Below are 26,195 nucleotides of genomic sequence, written 5' to 3' on the forward strand. Positions count from 1 at the left end.
CTCCTTCAGAGGGAGTGCAACCCCATTCAGAGCAAGTCGATAATCCAGCACCTGCATCGAGGATTTCCGAACCAGGAGAGCCTCTGTCTTATCCGGATTTAATTTCAACTTGTTAGCCCCCATCCAGATCCTCACTGCTTCCAGACAGCACTCCAGGCCCTCAACCGCCACCATGGAGTCTGGAGGAAAGGAGAGATAGAGCTGGGTGTCATCAGCATATTGATGACACCTCACTCCAAACCCCCGGATGACCTCTCCCAGCGGTTTCATGTAGATATTAAATAGCATGGGGGACAGAATTGAACCCTGCGGCACCCCGCACCTCAAGGGCCAGGGTGTCAAACAGGCATCCCCCAGCACCACCATCTGGGACCGACCCTCCAAGTAGGAGCGGAACCACCGCAAAACAGTGCCTCCAACTCCCAACTCGGCCAATCGGCCCAGAAGGATACCATGGTCGATGGTATCGAAAGCCGCCGAGAGGTCCAGCAGGACCAACAGGGACGCACTCCCCCTGTCCAGTCCCTGGCGTAGGTCATCCACCAAGGCGACCAAGGCAGTTTCCGTCCCAAAGCCCGGTCTGAAACCAGATTGAAAAGGATCCAGATAATCCGCTTCATCCAAGACCCTCTGAAGTTGGGCCGCCACCACCCGCTCAATTACCTTGCCCAGAAACGGGATGTTGGAGACTGGCCGATAGTTATTCAACACAGTGGAATCCAGGGAGGGCTTCTTCAGGAGGGGGCGAACCACTGCCCACTTCAAGGCGAGCGGCAATGTCCCCTCCATCAAAGAAGAGTTGACCACCCTCCCCGTCCACTCAGCCAGTCCCCCCCGGGCCGCTCTAATCAGCCAAGCTGGGCAAGGGTCAAACAGGCAGGCAGACGGCCTCACACTCCAAAGGAGTCTGTCCACATCCTCAGGCTGCACAAGCTGAAAAGAATCCCACAATACTGGACAAGCAGTTGCCAAGGGGACATCAACAGACATTGTCAATGTGGCATCCAAGTCGCGACGAATACGATCGATTTTATCTGCAAAGTGTTGGGCAAGCACGTCACAGCGGCTGACCATGTATTCCTCCTGGACTACCGAAGGGGCCTGATGAAGAAGGCCCCGCACCACACGGAACAGCTCTGCCGGACGGCTATCAGCAGACGCAATGGTAGCAGAGAAGAACGATCTCTTCGCTGCTACCACCGCCACGGAGTAGGCTCTATAATGAGCTCTACTCCGTGTCCGATCGGATTCTACGTGCTTGCCAGAGGCAGACTCAGTCTGTGCCACAGCAAGTAAGGTGATGGTAGGGGAGGCAGGTTGTGGGCATTTTGGAGGAGGTTTGGAGAGAATCAAGGCAGGAGCTGGGAGAGCAAGGAGTGGTTTAGGGGTTGATCTCAGTGATAGCAGTGCACGCTGGATACTTTCCCCATTTTCCCAGTCTGGCACACCCCCTGCCTCTTCTTTGATGTGCACCAGCAAAAGAGCAGGCGTAGGCCTGGAGAGAGCCTTTGATAGTTAGCCAACCAGCCTATGGAGAGGTAAGTAAAAATATTTTTTTCCCAGATGTCTGGTTGCCCATCAGCATAAAATGATGGGAGATAGGATTGGGCTGCCCAACAAACTGAACTCTTCTCAAAAGAATGGTTACCAGTGACTAATCTCCAGTTCCGGCTGTACTTCATTTCTTGTTGTACTGCATACTGATAATGTGGGAGCTGGTAATGGTGTCTCTTTCTTGCATCTCTTGTTCCTATACAGAGTGTTACACGCACACAGTTCACAGATCTGGGCTCTTACTGTCACATACTTTTAAGAAAAGGGAGGGGTTGGTTGGGTGTTTCTTTTTGGGTGGTGTTTTTTTTACCCTTTTTTTGCTGCAGTAATGCATTATTCCTTAGATCATGTGACACTCCACTTCAAAGTGCTTTGAAGGCAACTCCATTTTGCTCTGTACCAAAATATCAAAGCTCAGCTAAAATCATTTGGAAACCTTGTTTCGTCCTATTTGTAAGCCTACGAATTATCTCTCATTTCATTCCTCCACTACAGAAAGGCATGTCTTTGTTAACCAAGCAGTGTACATCACACATTTTGCCTCGGGCTAGCTACTGTAGTGACTACATTTAGTAGCTAATGGGATCTAGAGATGGTTAAATAAAGAACTCTTTTTTAGAAAAAGGAAAAGATTGCTTCTACTAAAATGTCCATCTTATAATTTGTGCAAGTTGCCTGAATAAACACAGAAACATTAAAAGCTATAAACCATAGTAAGAAAAGGGGGAGAACTGTTCAATGAACAAATCTGGCTTTAACAGCATTCCAAAGTATGTACTTAAAGAAAAGAATGAAGATGCATCTATTTAAATTAAATACAAATGATTGCCGTAACACACTGGCGTACCTAGATGGGGGCAAACGGGCAAAAGCCCCAGGCGCTGACCCTCCAGAGGCACCTCCCCTCTTCTGGAAGAGGAGCACCCAGGAGCACTGTGGAGAGGCAGTGGGATGCTGCTTCTCTCTCAGTGCCTCAGTGCCGACTGAGCCTCTCCCTCCCCTCCTCCTTTATAGGAGGATAGGAGACAGGTGCCCTAGAGAGGTAGCATGTTGGGAGATGTGACTCCCGTCATGCTGACGCTCTAGGGCACCCATCTCGTATCCTCCGGAACAGGGGGGAGTATGCCCTCGAGAAGCGTTCTAGGCATGGAAGGCTCCATTGGGACCTCGGCTGCCTCTTCCATTCCCCCTTGTTTTCAAAGGAGGATGGAGGAGGTAGCTGCACAGAAGTAATTGCGGTGACAATGACGTCACCACAATTACTTCCCGGTCAGGTGCGGGGGGGGCGGAGAAGAGGGTGGGGGTGCGATAACCGGGTGTGCAGGGGAACGGGGGGGTTGCCCCAGGTGCGGGGACCCCCAGGAACACCAGTGCCGTAACATCAGGACCCACTTGATTTCCTACACAATGGGCTGTAAGTGCTGTAGATACTGCCACATAAACTTCTGTTCTGACATGCAATGTGGCATCAGTTTCCAAGCCACATCCCTCAACAACTAGCTCCTGAATGTGTGCTGTGTCTTAATCTCTTCATGAGTGAAGGCAATGGGCATGGATAGTTTGTGGCATATGTGCAACTTTGTATGAACTATGTGATTCTGGCATTACTTCCAAATGAATCTTGTTCTCTTGTAAGGTGTGGACAGACTTGTTTCATCACAAGGGCTACTTCCCTTATTCTGCTGCTGGTCTTGCTGGCTTCCTTGGATATTCTGGGAAAATGTCGCCATTTCCCTGACTCCAGGGACATGTTAGTAGGATTATGTAGCCTAGCAGGACATTGCCTCTCTAGGCTGGCTTCTTGACTCCCACTTTCTCCTACTAAATAGTATCTGTTTGCATAGGCATGCACATGTACCTACCAGTACCAGCAACCAACCCTTCTGCCAAGCTCCGCCTACATCCAGTTGGACCGGCCGCAAAGCTGCTGATGAGTCATGCAGCTTCCAACAGGGATAACAACTTAAGAACAGCCCCACTGGATCAGGCCATAGGCCCATCTAGTCCAGCTTCCTGTATCTCACAGCAGCCCACCAAATGCCCCAGGGAGCACACCAGATAACCTCATTCTGGTGCCCTCTCTTGCATCTGGCCTTCTGACGTAGCCCATTTCTAAAATCAGGAGGTTGCACATACACATCATGGCTTGTACCCCGTAATGGATCTGTACTTAAAATCTGTACTTAAAATTACACCTAAGGATCCACCTAGCTGGGACTGCAAAACAGAAAGTTAGCACCAGAATGAAATGATTGCTTTTGGAAAGGTTGGCCAATTTAATTATTTCATACATTTAGATAACAGGGAATGAATTAACAGGGGAATAAACTGGGGGAAGTATATAATCCCCTTTCTTCTTCTTTTTTGGTAGCAGCAATATAGATATCAATTAAAGAGCAAATTAGTTATACCTTTTGACTTATGTGCAAAGGAGATCCTTGCTACCATATTAAAGTGTTTCTTACTATGGGGTTGGCTGGTAATTAGAGAACTGTCAAAGCTTGTTATGTTATCTCCTAGCAGTTGGTGTGCAGTATCCTTTTTGCCACCAGTGATCCAAGAGAGCTGTGATTAATATGCAGCTATAGTCTACAAGAAGTTCAAAGGGTAGAATTTAATTATAAGACGAAATTCATAATTTTCAATTATTATGGCACTAGGGAGCTGCCCTTGAGAAAGGGCAGATGAAAAACAGTTTTGCACTGTTCATAAATGTATGAATAAGTAGCAAGGCAGATAGAAATATTTATGGGTTTAGTTATTTAAACCGGGCACATCCACACCTACCTCTTCAAGCAGTGGCAATTTCCTCCCATGTGCAAACCAGCAGTAAAGGGCTTCACTTTTTTGCACAGGCGTTTTCAATGGGGGATTTCACAGCTGCTGGTCCTTTCTGCCTTGCCTCAGTGCTGAGAAGCAAAATCTTTATTCCCTTTCATGGTGCCCTGTTCCAAAAGGGGCAGACCAGCTCTAAGTAGGAATGGAAGCCCAGATGCAACACTCAGGGCTCAACTATGGAAGGAGATTTCAACCGCCATATCTGGTTAACCACCACTGTAGGTGACCACCTAATGTCTGGAAAAGGGCCACACATGGAGGCTTTGCTATCATGCCAGAGCACACATTATATACCTCTTTCATCTCTTTCTTAGTGCCCAATCCTATGCTTCCCCCTGCCCCGCCAATGCAGGGGTAACAGTTCATGCTACTTCCTCTGGGGGAGCAGTCCTGAAGGCCTCCTCTAGGTCATTTCATCTCTTATCTTGGGATCAGCCTCTGTAGTACGGAGGGGTTTACTAGGACCTGCACCAGTGAAATCACTGGCGCTTTTCCATGTGGATCCTGGCCATAGGATTGGGTCTGGGAAAGGAAGGGTTGGATTCAGCAGCCACCACTCCCACCAAACCCACACCATTCCCAGACCTGATCAGTCCTCCCTCTGCCCCCATCACCACTCTGTTCTGCCCTCTCTTCCCCATTCAGCCTTGCTCCACCCTCCCCTGCCCTGTACCACCTGCCCTGCTGACATAAGATTGTTGGCAATCCTTTGGCAGTCCATTGCCATGTATGGGAATACTTTGGCTTCACAACCGGCCAGTTGACAATGCCTGGTTTCACACACTGCCGGCAGGCTGTTTGTGATGGCCATAAAGCAGTCTCATAAGAACATAAGAAGAGCCCTGCTGGATCAGGTCAACGGCTCATCTAGTTCAGCTTCCTTTATCTCACAGTGGCCCACCAGATGCCTCAGGGAGCACATAAGGCAACAAGACACCTGCATCCTGGTGCCTCTCTCTTGTACCTGGCATCCTGAGGTAGCCTATTTCTGAAGCCAGGAGGTTGCACATACCCATCATAGAGTAACCTGTGATAGAGTTGTCTTCTAGAAATCTGTCCAGTCCCATTTTAAAGGCATCTAGGCCAGATGCCATCACCACATCATGTGGCAAGGAGTTCCACAGACTAATTACACGCTGGGTAAATAAATACTTTCTTTACTCCACTGTTGAAACACTAGTTCTGGTGGTGGCATAGGATTGGGCTCTTATCTTTGTTCTAAATTACTGAAGAGTGAGTCTCTAAGAGTTTCTAAATTTTGTGGCCCTAAGGTCATCTGTAGATTCAAGTGTGCCGGGATCTCCAGAAGGCTTTTAAAGAGCTAATCAATAAAACTCTTTAAAAGCCTTCTGGAGAACCTGGTACACTGGAATCTACAGAGAACCTTATGTCTACAGGACCTAGGCTAGATTGAAGGTACCTTCTTTGTAACAGAAAAGGCTCCTGCTTTTATGATTTGCACATGCCAGTAAAGTTCTGCTTGACCTCTTTCTTTTTATAGCTTGACAAAGGTTCAGTGACCTGAAGTATAAAAGAGGATAAAAGAAGAGAAGGTACCTGCAACTGGGACCTGAGCATGATGCTACCATGTTGGCCCTGTGTTCCTTACACCTTGGTACCGAACCCTGTTTTGCCTCTTTCAGTTCCCCTGTCTGCACACAGCTCCATGTGCATCTTACAAGATTACAAAAATAGCAAAAGAGCCACTGCGTCAGAATTCAGTCCCCTCAGCCATAAACAGGAGATCCTTGAACATCACTAACTGTGCTTCATCCCAATCCCATCCCGATACTTGTACCCAGTCTTGTAACTGTAGGGAAAGACACATTCTTTCTTTAAGTCTGTTCTGAACCCATTTTCCCTTCCTGTTCAACATATCTTTAAATGTAGTTCTCTTATTTCTACATTTTGTGTAAATACTTCTTACATTCATGTTTCCCCTCTGGGATAAGTACTAGCTAAAGACTTTGAAGTGAATCATTGCCTTGGTACATATGATCAGCCAGAATTTGGCACAGAGGTGCCAAATTTGCCCTGGGTCTGTCATTCACCTGGGTCTGTCATTCACCTGTCATCCACCTGGGTCTGTCATTCAAAATAAGTTATTCTTACAGGAGTATTCCTGTGAAACATATTTTACAAAGCCAAACCTGTGGGATCATCGCTTGTGACTGAGGAACCTCAAGCATCAAAATATATGTGCTTTATTGTCTCAACACTGTCAACTGCCACTGCCAACTCAACACTGCCACTTCCAACACTGTTGGAAAAGAACATCTCCTGTGAATGACATGTTACATCCCTTGACAGGATCACAACTGTGCATAGTGACTGACAGAGAAATGTATTTCCATCACATGTTACTACCTTTCTTATCTGCTACAAAAATATGGATTCCTTGATCTACTTGTGATGCTGATTTTCATTGTTCCTAAGCAAAATGCTCAGAGTTGCATTCATACTTTCCTTTTTCCAAAGGAAGAATCCTTTTTTCCAGAGAAAGAGCCCCTTCCTTTCAAGGCGTAACCAAGGGGAGGGGGGGGTCTGTGTTTTAAAAAAAATTGGAAGAGGGAAATGTTATCCTTCCAGTAACATTGGGAGTTTATGCAGCAGGAACAGATAACACACTAACTTTACCAGTGGCACCTCTTCAGAGACACAAATAACACTGGCATGGGGGAATGAATGCATAATCCATTCATACCATGTGGTATCCCTGTTTAAAAATTACCAGAGTGCTGTGGAAAGTGATTACAAGGGAACAGAAATGAGGTTCTTCAAATAACATAAAAATTGGTTCTAAATCAATGACAAAATTCCAAGATGTGAAAGCTCTTGGTTTTAGAGGCAGGCTGCCTCTGATTGCAGATGCAGGGGAAGGCACCAGGACACAGGTTGTGTCTGTTGTCTTGGGTGCTCCCTGGGGCATTTGGTGGGCCACTGTGAGATACAGGAAGCTGGACTAGATGGGCCTTTGGCCTAATCCAGCAGGGCTCCTCTTATGTTCTTCTGAAACATTATGATTAGAGGTGGGATTTTTGGGTGATAACAAAATAAAAACATATAACACCTCTTTCTGCACTTCTCATTTTTGTAAAAAAAAAAAACCAAAACCCTGAAATCTGCAAAATCTGTGAAAAAATAAAACCATTCTCTAATACTAACACCTCTACATATTCTCTAATACCTCTACATGCATGTGGCTGTATCCGCTGACACTGTACCACCTACATCACTTACCTAGCACATATTCTCTCATACCGCTACATGCATGTGGCTATATCTGCTGACACTATACCTACATCACTTACCTAACACATATTCTCTCATACCACTACATGCATGTGGCTGTATCCACTGACACTGTACCACCTACATCACTTACCTAGCACACTTTTAAAGTAATTAAAATTTAAAATTATAATTTATAAAAACGTGCCCTTGGAATAAAAACACTTAACACTGCTTTCTGAACGTCTAACTTCAGAAAACACCAAAATCTGTGAAAAAATAAAACCGTTTGCATCCTCCTCTAATTTTGAGTCAAAACACCAAACTACATAGCTGAACAATTTCATGTCTGAGAAGACGACAAATGAATGTTAGTACTAGGGGACAATAATGCTGATTTACCAAGACAAGGCAAAACAAAGCTTTCTTATGAAGAGATGTATTCTCTGAAGCAGAATCTTTTCAACAGAAGGGCAACAAATAAATGTGATAAACAGTGGACTAACAACTGGACTAGCAGCAACTGTTACCCTGCTCATGCCTGATCTCGTCTGATCTCGGAAGCTAAGCAGGGTCAGGCCTGGTTAGTACTTGGATGGGAGACCGCTTGGGAATACCGGGTGCTGTAGGCATAACATAGTCTTTCGAGACTGAAGGTTGCCAACCAACCAACAACTGGACTAACTGTCCAGTCCTATGGGGTCCTGCCACTGCCAGAACTAATGTTCCAATGGCTGTAGATGCTTTCGGGTATTACAAAACACCTCCTAGAAGAACAGGGATTGCGCTTGATAACAGCAGCAACAAGAAGGCTCAACTGACTTTGGTAAGTCAATGGGGTGGGCAGACTTGGGCGGCGATGGGAGGATTGGGGTGGGATGTGGAGTGCAAAGGAGGTGTTGGAGACGGTAGAGAGTGACACATAGCCTGGGTAGATGCACCCTTTGTTGTTAGCAGGACTTCCATGAGGATGGGAAGATTCCCCAAAGAGTTACCTTTTTTTAGATAGTTTACTGCACTGAGCTCTGTTCTCAGCCCCTGCTCCACTGCTGTTAAAAACAAAACAAATTAGAGTAGAACCACGATTCTTGGGGAATAGAAGATCCCTGCCAATCCACATTCATATAGTCAGCAGGGTGCTGTCTTAAAGCCATCGGATTTGGCTATGTGACAATGTCACCAAGCCAGTTAAGAGCAAGGATGGTTTCTACGCGCCCTCTGAATGCATAATTGCTGCTCTTTGCAGCTTTCCCAAAGTGCTGAAAGGGGCAAAATCTTTGACGAAAAGTGCTACTCTTCCACTTTGGCTCAGCCCTAATGGCCACACAGCAATTAACGGAAGCATTTGATTCCGTATTTCATTGCGTTCCTTTCCAGTTGTAGGCCTCTGTCAAAAGCAGCCATCATTTTTCTAAGTGGCAGAAGCTTCATTCAAGACAGAAATCAAGGCAAAGCTTTTCTCAGCTGCTGTCATGAAATTCTGCCAGAAATAGTATTTTTTGGGTGCAGTGGGGATGAGAGTGTCACATTGCAGCGTGGAATTTTACCATCTTGCAGTCTGATTTACAGCCACAATTTATATTAAATGAATATAAAGGAAGTAGTTAAGGTTGAATGAGGTATAACATGATGGTATTATTCGTAAATTCCAAGGTTTCCACAATTTTGGCCACTAGTGTTATCACACCCCCCCTGAGGGTGTCACCTGGTGTAGTCTGCCTCCCACACTACCCTCTAGCTATGCCACTGAAAGGAGGCAAGGATGTGTTTTGGTGCAATCTGACAGCAACTGTTACCCTGCACATGCCCGATCTCGTCTGATCTCGGAAGCTAAGCAGGGTCAGGCCTGGTTAGTACTTGGATGGGAGACCGCTTGGGAATACATGGTGCTGTAGGCATAACATAGTCTTTCGAGACTGAAGGTTGCCAACCAACCAACAACTGGACTAACTGTCCAGTCCTATGGGGTCCTGCCACTGCCAGAACTAATGTTCCAATGGCTGTAGATGCTTTCGGGTATTACAAAACACCTCCTAGAAGAACAGGGATTGCGCTTGATAACAGCAGCAACAAGAAGGCTCAACTGACTTTGGTAAGTCAATGGGGTGGGCAGACTTGGGCGGCGATGGGAGGATTGGGGTGGGATGTGGAGTGCAAAGGAGGTGTTGGAGACGGTAGAGAGTGACACATAGCCTGGGTGGCTTACAACAGATGCTATCCTCTCCAGAGTGAGCTGGTATGCTCCCTTTATTTCCTCAAACTTGCTCCAGCTAAACAGCTGGTACAGGCCCAAGACCCACTGGTGGTCAAGGTGCTTATGAAGAGGTAAGGGAAAATATTTTCCCTTCCAAGCCTCCTGATTGTATCGCACCATAGCACAACCCCACCATAGCAATTAGTGCAGCCTGTTTTGGCATGGCTGCATGTTATGGTGGGCAAAAGCATAGGTTTGGACTCTTAATCTAGACACACATATATCTTTATATCCTTTGGCTTCAAAAAAAAAGGTTTCTGTTGTTCATAACCTCTGTTGATAATCTTGCTATAGTTCTTACAGAGTTGAATGGCTGCAGAAATTCAAGCAGAGAAAGTTAATCTTCACTGAGTCCCACTATAACTAATGGTGGCTTATTCACAACTGCCTCTAGCTGGATTGGAACCATACGGCTTTTTGCAATATGATATTAAATGTATCCGGGTCCAGTCCTCTGAATTTTGCTGGGCATTAGTTCCCCACACCCATAATCTCTCATCTACAAGGCCAAAATTCAAAATTCCCCTCCTGATGCATTTCTTAGCGGTCATTCAGATTGTAGGACCAAAGTGAATGTTTGTGTGTTGTTGTCTTGAAACCAACCGAGTCAACAGTATGCTGCACAGAAACAAAATAAGTGACGGGATTTTTTGGGGGGCTCTCTTTAGCAAAAATATCTAAGAATTAAAGGTGTCTTTTACAAAAGCTGAATAAACAGCTGTCTTTCACTTTGGCGTGGGAGGAAAAGGGATTTATAGCCCTAATGGAACACTTACCTAGTGTGAGGCTGTGTGCTGGGAAAGTGAGCTATTAAAGCATATTTTTGGGGAGGTATTTTTAAAACATTTAAAATTTATATAAAAACAGCGGGAGACACCTTTAAATTTATTTAGCATGAAAGTCCAATAAAAACCTCCTTAGGTTGGAGCAGCATGAAGTGATCTCTTTCACAGTGTGGGTAGTTAGCCAATTCTTATATTCAGTAGTGTTCAGAACAAAGGCACAGTATTTAATTATCTGTGTCAAATCAAAGAAAAGGGGGGGGGAGAAAAAAGTCACTTTGCCACTTACTGTGATTTACATGTACTGCGAGTTTAGTCCCAAATGCCGTTTACTTCTCCAAGGTTGCACGGCGGGAGTGCACAGAAAGGTCATGGTCAAACCCATGGACTTTTAAATACAAAGCGTCTTGATTAGGCATTCATTGTTATTGGATTATGACTGATGTGCGCGGCATGTACACAATAGGAGCAGTTAGGTTTCCAACTGACATCCAGCAACTCCACTGACATCCAGGGGAACAACTCCACATAATGGGTTCGAGATTGGAGTGCTCAAAGTGGCAAGTGTTTCTTTTTCAGGAGTCCACAAGGAGGTTAGCGTGCCAGTGAATGCCACTGATGGGCCATGAAATGTATTCAACCTGATTTCAAAAGAGGACCGTTTCAAAGAGTGTCTCCAGCATTGAAACGGCTACCACAGGGATGTCAAACATGTTTCATACAGAGGGCCAAAGTTAGTATTCGTGGTGCCTGCTGAAGGCTGGAAGTGACATCATTAAGCAGGAAGTGACATAATTAAGCAGATGATGGCCAGAAATAAGCACTTTGTTCTCACATAGAAACACATTAGCTGCATATGACAGAAGAGAAAATGAACAAATTTTGTTCATATTTTCAAGACATGAGAAAGCCTAGTTATCAAGCTGGGAGAGCCCAATTAAATGGGGGCCGGATAAATTGCTTCTGGGGGCCACATTCGGCCCACGGGCCTTATGTTTGACGCTCCTGAGTTACCATGTCGGTTATAGAATACGTCGGCTGTCTATTGATCTATCAGATAATTTTCCTTTGTCCAAGAAGCTGAGGCATTTTCTCTTGTTCTGCCCCTAACCCATGCCTCATCCCCTCTAAAGAAAATGTTTGAGAAACTCTGATTTGGCCTGTAAATTAATGAAGAATGTTGTCCTTGGTTGAAAGCTTCCTGGGCACTAAAAACTCCTTCTGATTTATCAGTGGTAACTCCCCTTGTGTGATTCTCAGCAAGAGCTGCTGCTCCAATCAATATTATAAAAAGAGTGGGCTTTAGCAAAGTGCAATAGTGATCATCCTAAAGAATGAAAGACAATTATAGCTGTCAGCAGCTCTGTACTGGTATTTCAAAGGTCATTCAGGAGATATATCTGTGCATCTGACTAGCTGATGGAAGACATTTTTTTTTCCTCTTCATCAAATGATTGGGTTCTATTAAAGTAATATTTTCTCTTTCTCTCTGACTAGCTCAGGAGTTTTGACACATGCTCTCTTTCTTCACTGTGGTTTTGACTTTAAGCTGGACAATGGCAAAGCATGTAGCTCTTGCTGTTTGGACTGCTTGTAAAAAATAAATTGAGTTTGCCATGAAGGTGTGTTATGTGAAAATCCCCTTTTTCCTTTTAAGTTGTGATTTTATATCTGGTTATGTTATTATGGAGGGCCAAACTTCCCATACAGGCCACAAAAGGAGTCAAATCAAGTTCATGGTGACAACATCCCCCTCCCGAGGGTAAACAAGTCTGGAAGAGCAAATCATTTGTTTAACCCAATCACTGTGTCTCCTAATCCAAGCACTGGTTATGCAAACACATTAAACTTCTCACAGGCCAAACTTCCAAAAATCCCTGGTCAAGCTACAACACAACTTCTACCTCTCTAGGCTGGAATAGTAAATCGTTGCTTAAGTGTCTCCTATTGTTAACTCAATCACTGCTTATTGTGTAAGTTCCCCTAGCTAGGAAGCCAACCATTAGACACATTGAATTTCGCTGATAAGGGACATCCTGACCCCAAACACCCTGGTGGGTGGCAGTTTTCCCCCAGCTCAAACACCCTGGTGGGCGGCAGTTTTCCCCCAGCTCAATGCCCAGCCCATTTCGGTCACAGCAAAAACCCTTTTAAGAGAGGGCTACGGCCATGTGCTCTCTCTCTCTCTGACTCTTCCCCCAAGGCAGAAGGTCCTCCTCCTAGGACTCTTCCCCCCCCCATCCATCTGCTCCTCAGGACAGGTAACTCTCTTGCGTTCTGGAACTCTTTCCCTTCTTTCTTTCCCACCTATTTCTCCCCTTCTCTCCCCATCTTTAGTTAGCAGTTGGGTTTGGCAGACCAGGGACCCCTAAAAACCTCCCCTACAAATTTCCCTTTTCCTGATTTCCTCGGATGCACCAAATACTGCTCACATGCAACCACCATAAGTTAGGTACACTAGATACAAGTACTAGAAACATATACTTATCATTTTTCCATGTGCATTGTGTTTACCTGCGTGCTTCTGTAATAAAAATATAATTTTTTTTTAAAGTTATCTCTCTCTCAGTCTCCTCCTTAAGCTAAAAGGGAATTTCTCTGCATTACGCCGTCTTGTTATCTAGCCTGCGATCCTGAAGTTCCAAAAAGGGTAGTATACTAATTCCCCTAAACAAAACAGCCCCTATCATAACAGACCTATCATAACAGACCTATCATAAAACTTTGGGTTCATAGCCACCATGACACAGAACAGGGCACAATCCTAACCAGGTCTACTCAGAAGTAAGTCCTACTGTGTTCAATGGGTCTTACTCCCAGGAAAGTGAGGTTAGGATTGTAGCCAACATTTGTTCAGACCAGTGATTTTCAACCTTTTTTTGTCTCATGGCACACTGACAAGGTACTAAAATTGTCAAGGCATACCATCAGTTTATGGACAATTGACAAGGCACACCTTGCTGTTGGTGTGGGGCTCATATCCCCAATGGTCCTATTAATAAATGACTCTCCACCAAACTCCCGCGGCACACCTGGGGACCATTCGCAGCACACCAGTGTGCCACGGCACAGTGGTTGAAAATGGCTGGTTCAGATGGTGCTGTCCAACAAAGATTGGGAGCAGGCAAGTAGGCATGGTGGACCTCTAGCACTGTAAGTAGATTGGATCAATTTCTTCACCATTTTAGGCTCAAAGAGGTTCTTCTGAATGTTTCACAGTCAGTGGCATCACTAGGGTTTGTGTCACCTAGTAGGGAAGGTCCCCTATAATGGACCACCTTCCATGTGGGGGGTGGAGCAAGATCCCAGGTAGTGGGCATCATTATGTACTATCACCCTTCAGCTGCTGGTTTTTTGGCTATAACTTGGTAGAACAGAGTTATTTCAACATGGTTTGCTTCATAAAATTCTGCATGAACTTATGCATTGATTGATATATAACATGGTGGTATTATTCAAAAATACCAAGATTTTAAAAATTTTGGTGAGTAGTGGTGTCACCCCCCCTTGCATGTCAGCTGGTGTTGTCTGCACCCCCTAGCAATGCCACTGAGCTCAGCACAGCTTTTCTCCTAGATATTTTACTGACATGCAAGAACATGTGTTGGTAAACTGTACTTCTCATGCCTTCTTGTGGAACGTTGTAATGTAGACAATCTCTATTATAAATGGTATGGAAAACCCTTTTGGCAGAGCATAAGATTGAACTAGATCATTCTTAGTGCCTTCAGGGGAGGGCACCAGGATACATGTCCCTTGTCATCTGGTGTGCTCCCTGGGGCATTTGGTGGGCCGCTGTGAGATACAGGAAGCTGGACTAGATGGGCCTATGGCCTGATCCAGTGGGGCTGTTCTTATGTTCTTAAACTACAATTCCCAGGAGGCCTTGCAGGTCTCTTGTTATCTGGTGTGCTCCCTGGGGCATTTGGTGGGCCGCTGTGAGATACAAGAAGCTGGACTAGATGGGCCTATGGCCTGATCCAGTGGGGCTGTTCTTATGTTCTTAACTACAATTTCCAGAAAGCCTTGCAGGTCTCTTGTTATCTGGTGTGCTCCCTGGGGCATTTGGTGGGCCGCTGTGAGATACAGGAAGCTGGACTAGATGGGCCTATGGCTTGATCCAGCGAGGCTGTTCTTATGTTCTTAAGCAGTGGCTGCTGATGTAGTTTAGTAGATGAACCTGCTACTCGCTGCTGCATGGTGATCGGGGGGGGGGGGTGTCAGAGGAACTGCTGCCTTTACCTTTAAGGGCTGGAAGGTGGTGGGGGGGCTGGCTGATTTAGTTCTAGAAATGATCAACATGCACACAGTTGGACTGGGACTGGGAATAAGCAAAGCAAGTCCCCCCCCCAAACCAGAACATAGCTTGGCTCCAGTGGCGAGAGGGAGGGTTTGCTTACATGGCACACTGCAGTTCCTGCCATACTTACTGCAAGACCCCCTGTAGCTAAGCCACTACACCCACATAAGCCAGTGCTTCAGACCCACCACTTCTCTCTCCTCCTCACTCCCTTCTTGCTCTACTTCCTTCTTCCTTTTCAAATCTGACCACATCTAATTTTGTGTGTGTGTGTGTGTGTGTGTGTGTGTGTGTTTTGTACAGGTTCCATGGCAGGAGATGGCCGGCATCACCATTTTGTAAGCATTCTTGCTCAAATTTCGATTAACAGATTCCCGTTATAAACAAAAAGATCCATACTTCTATCAGATGACACACAGTAAAACCTCTTCCTCATTTTACCGTATAATGTTTACAACTTGTAATTTCTCTTTCAAATACAAGATAATGGATCTTACGAAAGGAATTTTTCCTCACAACGTGTTTTTCAAACTTCCTTCCATTTCCAAGAAAACCGTTAGCGTGCTATCGGCCACTGGGGCTACTGCCTCACCCCCACCTCATGCACAGGAGACAGACGTCCCTCCTTATTAGCTGGGCAAGCAAAGGGAGGTGAGATGGTGGAACGCTTTGGGGAGAGCCTTGCCCCGAACACTCAGTTCACCTGCAATCAGCATCCCCACCTGCCCACCTGTGTTATTCAGTCTGATGACTAGCTGGTTGTTCCTTAGTGGGCTGGGTAGGAATTTTTTGTTGTCAACTTGATTGGCTTTAGTTGGCAGTTTTTTCACTTACCCAGACTGATGCAGGGCTGAGTGGTTTTTGCTGTTATTGAAGGCTTTCTCTTATAGGTCACTTTGGCAGGTAGCATGCAGGGTGAATAGCCAGGATTTAATTCACAGTGTCCATTCTGAAGCAGCAAGGTCAGGGGGTGACCTAATACCACTCTGGTGATGCTTGACTGGCTCTATGATCCAGGCTGGCAAACCCCACAGGCTGGAAGGTGGTAGGATAACAGATGGCTTGGCCTATGGGTCTTCCCATTCCAGCTGCCCTGATCCTTTGGGTTTGGCAATGACAGGTTTGCTCAGTCCATGATTGAGCACTGTCTCGAGTTAGATGGTACACTCAACCCATTGGGGGTGGGCAGACAGCTAGGCCCATTTCCACTGATTTTACATGTTGGGATGGTAGTTTTTTACCCTGATAAAGGAGAGCCATGCTGTGTTCTGCTTGTGTTCCCTGCGCTGTGTCAATCCAGCTAAACCAGGCAAGACTTACTGGTTTAGAGTGATGAGACAAGAGATGACTGCTGGAGGAAGGGGCCTCTGGACTTTCAAGAGTTCTGCTGTTCTGCTCTGCCAGCAGATGAGACCTTGCACTGACTGGCAGTTGTCCCTCAAAAAGCAAATGCAAATACTTGAACTGTCAAGGTTTGATCAGAAGCAAAATGGCAAACAATGATGTTTCTTCCTTTCCTTTCAAATAAGGAAGTTCTGTTCCTTGCTTTTGAGTTTAAGGGCAAGGAATGCAGGACAAAGTCTCAAGGGGAACAGGGATGAAGAAAGACCCATCAAGCGTGAATACTGCAGCACAATCGCTAAATGGAATTTCGACTTAATTCATTCACATTAAATGAAATAATCATTTCATTCAGCCTTCTTCCAATGTGCAGAGAGAACTCCTGGGTCTTGTCTTCCCCATTTTACCTTCACAACAACCCTGTGGGGTAGATTAGACTGATAGAAGACAACTGGAACAGTCACTGAACAAGCTTCACAGCTTTGGGAATTTGATCTTGGGTCCCCACAGTCCCGGTCCATCACTCTAACGACGACACCAAACTATCAGGCAGCCCAATCTTATGGTTCCCAACGCCTGAAGGAACAGCAGCACCAAAATGGTGATCACTGTATCCCATAGGTGCCGGGAAGCCTCCAGAGGTAATCTCAGGGGAAGCCCCAGACCCCACAATGGGGCTTCTGTGCTGGCTATTTTGCCAGCGCAGACTTGAGAACCTCTATGTTGGGCTTTGCAGTCCAAAGGATAGGATCCAGTGGAACAAGGCTCTGGGGGTCCCATTCCCTTCCTGGTCCTGTTTCTCCCTCCACCCTGCTCCCCCCCCACCCCAGAATGCCTTGCCTTGTCCTGAAAACCTGCACCACCACTGGTGGTGCGACTGTCTGGTGCTCCTGCAGCATCCTCCACCCAGCGCCGGCTTGTTGCCAACACTCCCTACTCTGAGGGTTGCATAAACGTGCTTTATGGCATGTTTACAATACCCAGCACCAGTACTTGAACTCAGCACCGGAGCTCAGATAGAATAGGATTAGGCCCTAATAGACAGTGACAGTAGACTATCAAATACCAGTTGTTGGGAAGTTACGGCCTTTGACTCCTGCTTGTGATTATTCTGCAAACATCTATTTGGTCGTTTTTGAAAGCAGTCTGCTAGACTCGATGAGCCTTTGGTTTGATCCAGCAAGGCTCTTGTGAGATAGAACAAAGGGAAGGATTTAAAGATAGTGACCTCAGTCAGAGCAACTTGTTTACTGCTTTTGTGTTTGTAATGTGCAACATGCCATACAACGCCGCTTGTCGTTGTATAAATGTGTGCAGCACAATCCCGGAGCTCAAGTTAAAAAAAGAAAGAAAGGGGGAGGCGATCATAAAACATCTCAGACCGAATGAAAAGTAGCGGTGTTGGGTTCTCTCATTTACAAAACCGCTATACAGTGCACATATTTGCACATGGGGGGAATTTTAAACATTGTGTGGGAGCTCTGCACACAAATCTTATTAGCAAACCTGTGGGATGCAGGCTGAAAGCCTCTGCCCTCTCGAAATAAAAGAGGCATCAGCACATTTAGCATTAGCATTTATTTGCCATTTTCATTTGTAATGTCAAATGAAACCTTTAAAGAGAAAATGCCACTGAGGCCACTGCTGCCAAAACCAAAATGTCCACGTCACTGCCTTGCCCACACTCTATAAATGTACACTCCAACTTTCCCTGTTGACCAGGGACAGTCCCTGCATTCTTCTACTTGACTCTGGTAAAGCACTGCCCTTTCTCTCTTTTCCCTCTTATGGAGGAACAGTCTTTAAAATGAAATCTAAAAAATGGGGTGAGTGGGTTGACTCTGGTGCAGATGCATGTACATTTGTGGACACAGAAACAACGCACCATTGCGTGTTTCTCCACATCTCCATATAACTGTCTATTTTGTTGTTGTTGAACAGTACATCGCACTTCACAAGGCATGGGTAGACAGATGTCTGCCTAACCTGAGGGACTTATAAAGCCATTGAGTGGTGGAAAGGTCAGTCCTGAGCTACCAGTAGTTTTGATGATAACCAAGTGCCACTCCTTCCTTGTCTCCGTGGCTCACGTTTTTTTATCATGTCCTCCCAGGAACACGTTTGTTGTGCTGCTTGTCTGTCAGAATAACCTCACACTAACCATTATTGTACAAGCAACCATTTTGCAATTGGCTCTGTTTCCCAAAGCTCCCATTTCGAAACACACTCTGCCACCACAAGCCTCCATTTTACACTCGTGGCTTCCAAAGCTCTAGAACAGTAGCTCCCAGAAGTGCACATTGCCTCTGATCTAGAGATTGGCACAAGGGAGGGAAAAGAGTGAACACAGAGACAGAATATGCAGTTGTTTCAGTTTCAAGTATACATGTGTAGTTACAAAGTGGGGTGTGAGGATATGAGAGGGAATGCATTTGAATCTCAGCTTCTCTTGAATAAATATAGCAAGATCTATTGTGATTGCAAGCGCTGTTAAATGTTTCTGTTTTTAACAGTATATTGTTATGGCCAGTTTAAAATACAGTGGGTGGAGAAGAGCCTCTGGCAATGTCCAGAAGAAGGATGCAGTCACAGCAAGACTCTGCACCTGAGGCAACAGGTGCATTATAAGTACATCAGGTCATCCCTGTTCTCAGCGGTGAAATGTTGGACAGAATGGATAGAGCTCTCAGCAATATGCTAGTAGATTCAGCTCCATGGAATTCAGAGTTTAATGACATGCACAAAACAGGCTGAAACATTTGAAGCATAAAGATCCTGGCACCCCAGCGCAATCCAGGTGAAAGCAAAGGGGATAAAAAACATGCTTCAGAAATGAGAAATTTATCTCATTAAAATAATTCCCTATTAGACAGAGACTAGGAGACCTAAGACATACGAGAGAGAGAGAGAGAGAGAGAGAGAGAGAGAGAGAGAAAGAGCACAAGCCTAATACTTAAAAGTTTCCATGGTTGCCTGATGTTGCCATTTATTTGGTCTTTTAAGGAAGTGCTCAAAAGCTGCCCCTCCCATTTAAAAAAATATTGCTTTCCGAAGCAATCAAGAATAATTTCTGGAAGAGCCAAATCAGACTCTATCTTGTCCTTGAGGATATTAGCTCACAAACGATTTTTTGCAAGCAATGCTGTAAGGGGCACATTGATCCTTCCAGCGGCCTCTTTCAAGTCTTGGATGGGGGGGATGTACTTAGGCTTGTTCCTCACATTACGGGCACGTCAGTCTCTCAATCAGTGCATGTCATCTCATTCAGATGGCTCGCAGACACACATACATAAACAGCCCAATCATTCCTAAATCTCCATGCGATGATGGGCTAGACTGCATCCCACATGGAATTTTTGGCAGCTACATTTGTTCCCTTGCGTAAGCCCCATCAGTCGCAATGAGTCAATTTGATTTATGATCAGTGATTTAGCTTGATTTATGGTTAATAAATTAGCTGGTGCAAGGCTGTGAATCTCTGCAGGCTTATTAGGCCCAGGAAGGGGGTTTGGATACGGCGTGTGCTGGTGCCATCAAACCCCGCATGGACCCGATCTGCCCAGCCCCAAATCAGTTCTGGCCTTCCCACCTGCATGTCTGAGTCTTTCGCACTGTCACAAAGCGCTTTCTGGTGCCTTTTGAGAAAGCATGCACCAGTGGACCACATGGTCTGTTGGCGCAGGCCCTTGTTGGTTGGCAACCTTCAGTCTCGAAAGACTATGATATAAGCCTACAGCACCGAGTATTCCCAGGCGGTCTCCCATCCAAGTACTAACCAGGCCTGACCCTGCTTAGCTTCCGAGATCAGATGAGATCGGGCATGTGCAGGGTAACAGTTGCTGTCAGATTGCACCAAAACACATCCTTGCCTCCTTTCAGTGGCATAGCTAGAGGGTAGTGTGGGAGGCAGACTACACCAGGTGACACCCTCGGGGGGGGGTGTGTGACAACACTACTGGCCAAAATTGTGGAAACCTTGGAATTTACGAATAATACCATCATGTTATACCTCATTCAACCTTAACTACCTCCTTTATATTCATTTAATATAAATTGTGGCTGTAAATCAGACTGCAAGATGGTAAAATTCCACGCTGCAATGTGACACTCTCATCCCCACTGCACCCAAAAAATACTATTTCTGGCAGAATTTCATGACAGCAGCTGAGAAAAGCTTTGCCTTGATTTCTGTCTTGAATGAAGCTTCTGCCACTTAGAAAAATGATGGCTGCTTTTGACAGAGGCCTACAACTGGAAAGGAACGCAATGAAATATGGAATCAAATGCTTCCGTTAATTGCTGTGTGGCCATTAGGGCTGAGCCAAAGTGGAAGAGTAGCACTTTTCGTCAAAGATTTTGCCCCTTTCAGCACTTTGGGAAAGCTGCAAAGAGCAGCAATTATGCATTCAGAGGGCGCGTAGAAACCATCCTTGCTCTTAACTGGCTTGGTGACATTGTCACATAGCCAAATCCAATGGCTTTAAGACAGCACCCTGCTGACTATATGAATGTGGATTGGCAGGGATCTTCTATTCCCCAAGAATCGTGGTTCTACTCTAATTTGTTTTGTTTTTAACAGCAGTGGAGCAGGGGCTGAGAACAGAGCTCAGTGCAGTAAACTATCTAAAAAAAGGTAACTCTTTGGGGAATCTTCCCATCCTCATGGAAGTCCTGCTAACAACAAAGGGTGCAATCCTACCCAACTTTCCAGCACTGGCATAGCTGTGCCAGTGGGGCATGAGCTGCATCCTGCAGTCAGAGGGAGTCACGGAGGCCTCCTCAAGGTAAGGCAATGTCTGCTCCCTTACCTTGGAGTTGCATTGCCCTTACCTTGGTGCTGGCAAGTTGGTTAGGATGGTGCCCAAAATAATTTAGCATACAAACTTTCAGCACAGCCCTAGTGACTGGGTTCTGTGTTACGAGCAATAGACGATGGACAAAAAAGATGGCTTTAATCAGACAAGGAATCTCCAAGTTCTTTTACCATCTGCCAAGATTAAGCACTATTTCTGCAAAGCCTCTAGTGCCTTCCATAAAGTTTACAGCTTGCCAGGGGACACTTTTATAAGATAGAGTTGTGTCATGCCATTCTAGCCGGAACTGTCAGTTTCAGGTCCAGAACTTATGCTGGCTATTTCGGTTTTGACACTGTCCGTAGATATGACAATAATATCAGTTCTGGGGCAAAGTATCTGTCTATCCAATAAGCAATTCAGAGCCATTTGCTGAAGCTCCTGTATTTTAAAGGACATCACTGCTATTAGTTGAATGCAGGGACACAACCTGATGGCTCTAACTGTAGAATCGGGTGTGCTTTTTCAACGCTTTGATTCTTGAAGAACGTTTCGGCCTGTGCTGGTCCCTACCGATCAAAAGAGGTAATTGGACATAGAAGGTAAAGGTGGTGATTTTGTGATATGTCCAAATTTTGCTGCTCTTTAAAGTGCCCCACACACAAATATTGAGACCCAACATGCTCCTTCAGTGGCAGATGCGGTGATGCAATGATGCCTCTGAGGTGGAACATGAGCATTGTTTTCGTGCATTCTAAATTACATGCAGTAGTGTCTTCGGCCCAGTCCTATGTGGGTTGGCCGCTGGTGGAACGCATGCTGTGTTAGCGGTGTCTGCTTTACACCAGTCAAAAAGCAGACACAGTTGGTCCATGCTACCAGGCCACCAGCATGAGGGCTGGAGCAGCCTCCAGTGCAACTGTGGATGACCAAAGATCCACTGACAAAGGTAGGCCAGTGGGGAAGGTGGGTGCAGGGGGCAAGGTGCAGGTGGGTGCAGGGAAACGGGGAGGGGGTGGGAGGAATGGGGCAGTGAGGAGGGTGGATCTGGCCCAGGGAGGGGGCAGTGGTACCCACTGAATCCTAAACCGTATCCCAGGCCCCAAACCACCTCCATAGGACAATGTGGACCTGGGCCAGCTAGTACAGTTCTAGGTTTACCCAAGCCAGCAGCTGGGTCTTACCCCAGGGCATGGGAACAAATGTCTCCCCCCCAGAGGCTGAAACCCCCCTGTGGGATACAGCGGAAGCTGCATTTGTGCCACTACTTCACCAAGTGTGGTGTTGCATAGTATTGGGCTGTTAGAGTAGATATTGTCCACCCTCCTCTTAAATCTTGCTGCTTGATGAAGTCAGGCATTTGTGTGTGTTTGTGGGGGGGGAGGGGGTTCATATTCTATCTGATGACTAAGCTACCCCAATTGAATTCTGAATTGGACTAGGCAGGTATTCACTAGTATTCATAGAACTCTAGCATGGTTTCAGAAGAGTCCAAAGACATGGGCCTCCAGATTCCACGATATCTTTGGATCCTTTCTTAGCCAATCAAGAGGAATTTCTTATCATCACATCTCCACTTCAGGAGAAACTGCATGTACCAAAATGCGACTATAGGCACAATCCTAACCAGGTCTACACAGAAGTAAGTCCTATTTTATTCAATGGGGCTTACTCTCAGGAAAGCGTGGTTAGGATTGCAGCCTATGAAAGGCACAGGAGGCCTGCCTGAACCTCAAGCTGACCCTTCCTCCATGAAAACAAGGATAGATGTGCAGTGCAATGCATTGGGAGTGAGTTTTTTTCAAACCTAAACTTTGAGAGCCATGAGTTCCCCAACTTTTTTAGCCTTTTAAGGCTTTTAAAGTTTTTTTAGGCTTTTAAAATGACATTCTATCAGGACCCATCCAGGTTTACCAGCCTTAAAAAAGGGAGATCTAAAAAGAATATTTAATTTATTTCTTTATAAGTAATAATAACCAGAAAAAGACCCACAAACATTTATTTCCCTTTATTTATACATGCTTGCATATTGCAGGAGCTCAGCTCTTTGAATGGTAATTAGCAGTACAGGTATAACCTAATTATCCACAGATTTTTTACTTTCAGTTTTATCTCAAAAGGGCTGAGAAGGGCTCTTTCAATTAAAGGGAAAAAGTCGTTTAACAATTAGCCTTGTTAATGGGAGAGAGGGCAGCCGGCTGACAATCCATCAATCATTCTCTCTCCAGGCACTTAGAATAGTTTCACTCTGAGGAAGCGACCCCCTCCCTTCCCTCTGAGCAAGTGAAAGGAGGCTAAATGGCAGTGATTATCACCTCCTCCATTCTTTCTCCCTTGCTGCAGCTCCTAGTGAAGGAAGGGATTGCTGCCTCAGAGTAAAGCCTTTCTAAGTGCCTGGAAAGAGAATGATTGTCTCTGTGTGCATTACAAAAGGTCAGCAAGGCTGTTTTTAAATCACTAAGCAAAAGGACATTTTTAAAAAATGGATTTGCTTTAATGTGATTTTTGCCATCCACATGAGTTCTGGGAACGGAACTCTCGCGAATAATGAGACTCAACCTGTATCTGATTTTTGAATAATCCCAGGACTTGAGGCAATTAGTTATCTGACCTTTCCATCACCCATTGATGACCCACCAAAAATCAGGTTGTGACCCACTAGTTTGGGACCCACAGTTTGGGAACTGCTGTGCTAGAGCAAACTGTATCATTTCAGGCTACAGGTGGGGAGGATTACATTTTTAAGGATCTTCCATAAACAGCTCCCTGTCAGGAGAAAGGTAGTATATCACGGTTCGACTAGGTTCAAATCCTTCTCTCTCAAGTGCTAATTTTTTTACTTGCAATGAAGTTTTACCTGGAGAATCATTCAGAACTTTCATCCTCCTTCTGCAGCTTACACTGTTACTGTCCACTCTACCACCTCAGGCTTCCCTCACCTCCTTCCTCTGCATGGACAAAGCAGGCTGAATCATACTAATAGGGCTATTTGGATAACTTAGAAAGTAAAAGCCCTTTTCATTTGTGCAAGAGAAACTGCTTTGGAAGAGGAAGACTGTGGCTTTCCAAGATACACCTGCTAGGCGTCTGACAAAGCGCAACAAGCCATCTGAGTCAAAGCATGTCTTAAGTATCAGTACCCTTGGAACACTATGCGCATCTGTCAACTTTTGTGTGGCCCTCAATAGTGTGATGACTGCCGATGCCAGTTTCCTAAAGAGAAGCAGCAGACAACTCTGAAGCTCATATCAGCAAGATATAATGGGATATCGAAATTAACGTTAGCTCAGTCAAGCATGACAGCTCAGTGTAATGAGTAAGTGTCAGCTACTTGGAAAGTTTACATCTTTTTTAATTACCATCATTACCCAGTTGACTGCATTCCTTCTACTAATATGCCTATGGGTGTCTACTGAGGAGTAGTAAAAGGAGACAAGCAGCCATGTCAGCAACCTTGCTCTCACCTAGAATGAGCTGTATGTGACGGGAACAATTGTCATAACTATTCACGCTGCTCCAGTGCAGAATTACTATAACCCTAATCACATGAGCCTGATTTTTTTCTACACATTGTCTTACATATACAGGTGCCTCCTCCTCCCCCATATCCACAGATTCCGTATCCACAGCTTCTCTGATCGGCAGTGAATTACTTATCTATTTTAGATAGGCGGTGGTGGGCATAGAAATGTACCATTGGCCCATCATGCTGGTTTTTTGGCTATATCTTTAGATAGAACATAGATATTTCAACGTGGTTTTTTTTGCATTCTGCTATAATTATGCAACGAATGGTATAGAACATGATGGTATTATTCCTACAAATCTCCATTTTAGCAATTTTGGTCACTAGTGGTGTCACCTCCCCCACCCCCCAGCATCACCTTACTAACACCTTATTGGTTCCATGCTGTGTCATAATAACATCTCATTGACTCTCTGAATAATCAGTTTCCTTGGTCCATTTTGAATTAAGGAAATGTACTTTTTTGTTATATAAGACAGTTGCATTTTTGTCTTCTGGTTTTTTGGCCATACCTTTTGATAGAATTTAGATATTTCACTCCAGTTTTTTTTAATTGGATTCTGCTGTAAATTATGCATCAAATGGTATATGATGGTATTATTCCTACAAACCGCAATTTTAGCAATTTTGGTCACTAGTGCACATCACACACCCCTCCCGTGTGCATCACCCAGTGCGGCCCTCACCCCCCACACCCCGCTAGCAACACCACTGATAGGGTTCCCTTTTATCCACAGTTTCAGTATCCGTGGGGCAAACATAGCAGATACAAGGGGAACACCTGCATGTCTTCTGATATCGGTAAAATTCCCATGCAGCTAAAATGCAGATTGTGCAAATGTTCCACGCATCCCACAGGGAATACCAATGGCTTTGAAATCCACTATCTTCTGAGAATATGTCCATATAATCTTTTCTACCTTGGAGTGTTTGCCACTGAGGTCCAAACTACACATTACTTTAAATGCACCATTTTGCTCTTAAAGGCTTGGCTTCTTTGTCCCTAGGGCTGTGATCCTATACACACTTACCTGGGAGTAAGTGCCATTGAACTCAGTGGGACTTACTTCTGAGTAGACATGCCTACTCAGTCTTGCACTGTGGTTCTCCGTCAGCCTGATTGATATTTGTTATGTCCATCTAAACAAGAAGATCCACCTAGATGATAAGAGACCAAGCATGGAAGGGCTGAACTACAGGTTTAAAGTAATATACAGTCACACGTAGATTGGCCCTCAATCTGTACATGTTAGAGAGGATTCTGGGTCAATGTTTGGACTGTTGGCCCTCTCCTTTGCTTCTCATGTTCTAAGAATATGCCATGGAACACACCGGCCAGTCTCCTACATCTTCCTCTTGCTAGGAAAGATCAGCAGACATAGATAAACCATCTTTTGAGTAATCTTTTTTGTTGTTGCATTCTCCTGATTAACGTGCAAACTCAGGGACTATATGGATAAAACTGACATTTTGGATGCATTTTATAGGCCAGTGATTCCCAGACCCCTACAGGGTAAGAATTTGTGTGGGTGGGGATGGAGGCAGGGAGGGGAGCATCAATGGCGCTGCTACCAAG

The 26,195-nt window shown here is 45.2% G+C and overlaps 1 protein-coding gene and 3 pseudogenes across 1 annotated transcript in view; 2 read left to right on the forward strand and 2 right to left on the reverse strand.

The window, feature by feature from the left end:
• Positions 1–26,195, reverse strand: part of TAFA1 (TAFA chemokine like family member 1) — a 396,155-nt gene that overhangs the window by 151,207 nt on the left and 218,753 nt on the right. The gene's annotated exons all lie outside the window — the stretch shown is intronic.
• Positions 8,136–8,255, forward strand: LOC136643246 (5S ribosomal RNA; annotated as a pseudogene).
• Positions 9,402–9,521, forward strand: LOC136643219 (5S ribosomal RNA; annotated as a pseudogene).
• Positions 20,028–20,147, reverse strand: LOC136643294 (5S ribosomal RNA; annotated as a pseudogene).

Source organism: Tiliqua scincoides, chromosome 2, assembly GCF_035046505.1.
Source record: "Tiliqua scincoides isolate rTilSci1 chromosome 2, rTilSci1.hap2, whole genome shotgun sequence".
Lineage (NCBI taxonomy): Eukaryota > Metazoa > Chordata > Lepidosauria > Squamata > Scincidae > Tiliqua > Tiliqua scincoides.